Source organism: Sinocyclocheilus grahami, unplaced genomic scaffold (assembly GCF_001515645.1).
Source record: "Sinocyclocheilus grahami isolate Dianchi unplaced genomic scaffold, SAMN03320097.WGS_v1.1 scaffold6125.1, whole genome shotgun sequence".
Lineage (NCBI taxonomy): Eukaryota > Metazoa > Chordata > Actinopteri > Cypriniformes > Cyprinidae > Sinocyclocheilus > Sinocyclocheilus grahami.
This window is the reverse complement of record NW_015510633.1, coordinates 9,576-11,743: the sequence shown is the minus strand read 5'-3', so window position 1 is coordinate 11,743 and position 2,168 is coordinate 9,576. Positions and strand designations below refer to the sequence as shown.

Below are 2,168 nucleotides of genomic sequence, written 5' to 3'. Positions count from 1 at the left end.
ATAGTGCTGGGTCAGTCACCCTATTGAAGGTTTTTCATTTTAAATCATAAAAATGCACTCTAAAATCTGTTTTTTTATATATAGAACAAGAACAGTTCATATACAATATTTTTTTATTCAATGGCAAATCATGATTTTACAGTCATAAAATACTTAAAACATTCTGTAAACTTGACACAAGCAGCAAGAGCAGCCAATAGGAATCTGTGGGAAGAATACTATTATGGTGACCCCAGTGCCATTCGCTTTGAGTGTAGATCCGTTGAATGCTGCATTTTAGGGCCGTGCACAGGGGGTGGCCCAGGTGGCTAGAGCTACTGCCCCTCTGCCCTCATTGGCTGAGGTGCCAATGAAGTGAACTCAGGACCAAGTTCTTACTGATCTGGAACTTTAAAATTAAAAATAAACTTCATCCATTCTTTCCAAATGCTGGGATCAGAAGGAAGGCGATGAAAAGATTGTATTTTTCCACAAATTGGCACTGTACTGTACATCCTCTTGTTGTTTTAGGAGCATCTTTATTGTGGTTTCTGGGTAGACCTGCATTTTCCTCTCTGTTATTTACAATACATGCGTAGATCGGTGGGTGGGGCTAAACGGCAGTGCTGTTAAAGCAGGCTTTGCTCTTCTGCGGAGGCGGGGTTTAGCCACACTGTCACGTCATAAAGTGGCACATTCCACAACCTGTCGTTTTGGCAGATTGGCTTCAATATAAGCTGTTTTTAGACTAACAAGAAAGTTTTGAGTTCTGAAAATTACAGGATGTTTTTATAGTACAATGACATATGTCAAAAGATCAAGGGAATTTTGATTTCTCAGTTCATGATCCCTTGATTATCACATCGCCAGCTCGATAGGTCCAGATAAAATACCAAAAAGTCACGTGGTGAGGTATGCTGTAATCCACTAGTCGTGTTTAAACTCCGCTTCTGGCGGTTAGGAGAATTGAAACAGAACTACCCAGCACCTGAGTAAAATGACTCAACAAGCTGAACCCTGCATTTGGGTAAAAAAATAAAATAAATAACCGAGCATTTTTAGAGTGTATTTACTCAGAAGTATTTGCAAGTGTTGTATTACCTCATTACAAAAACTACAAACAACTGTTTGTCACATGTTGATAAGCTTTAACACATTTCAGCAGTAAACAGAATAGAAGAGTGAGAGAACGGACAACATTGATCATTCTGACTGAAACTGTGACCCACAGACAGTGACTGAAGTCCAACCTGGATATAATTCAGAAGAGTCCTCTATGTTGTGTTCTTTTATATTCATGGGACATGCCTGCCAATGTGTTGTCGTTTTTACGCTCAGGCTTGAGTTCAACAGGTGGTGTATCCACTTTTAGAAGCACGCTGCTGGCACTCGTGCGCTTTTCTAATGGTCTATGAAGAAAGTCGCATGATCGCATGATAGGATTCAGAAACGTAACATATTTGTTGGTGATGACAGGTAGGTACATGTTCTTTTACTTACTGATTTTAATAAACACACTAGACATGGAATGGTCAAACAAACTCTTTGGGTTAATCCTTAAGAGTTACCTCTGTGGGGGAGTGCCTGGAGTAGGCTATTTGATGATTTGTTTTCCCATTACAGTTACGTCTGCTCGTGTGCGTGTAACTTTCGAAAATTAAAAACTAATGAAGGGAGTGCACTGCACCGTCTTTTTGGAGATCTGGTATTAGACCTACCTCCAGGATGAACAGTAGTTAAAACTCGTGTTTTCAGGTAAAAAGCATGGGTAAAAGTGCTTCTTTTTCGAGAGAAGCATTGAATGCACACAACATGGGAAGCATATCTTGTCAAAATAGACTTTTTCCATTGTGCATTTTGTGAGTTTTCTGTTCTAGACACCTGTTTTCCTTGGATAAATTTAGGCTAAATATAGGTGAGGCCTCCTTCTTATCTTGCACACTTCAGTAAGATCTAAATTTGCCCCACCATCATGAATAGGTCACATCAAACTATAAAATACTGTACCGTATATGCATTAAACAGGGTTTTTTTTACTGACATGCAGTTGATTTATACATGGAGGTTGTATAAAACAATTTTACATTTTTGTGTGTACTGTTTTTTTATGAGTCTAATATAATAATAATATAATATTAAGATCTTTTTTTTTTTTTTAAATAAGATCACAATGGCTGTGTTCAAGCAGC

General features: G+C 38.2%; 1 long non-coding RNA gene across 1 annotated transcript; it reads left to right on the top strand.

The window, feature by feature from the left end:
* Window positions 1–1,267: 1,267 nt before the first annotated feature.
* On the top strand, window positions 1,268–2,163 carry LOC107577462 (uncharacterized). Its single transcript, XR_001608204.1, has 3 exons — window positions 1,268–1,455; window positions 1,857–1,894; window positions 2,144–2,163. It is a non-coding gene; the product is annotated as an uncharacterized lncRNA (long non-coding RNA).
* Window positions 2,164–2,168: the final 5 nt, after the last annotated feature.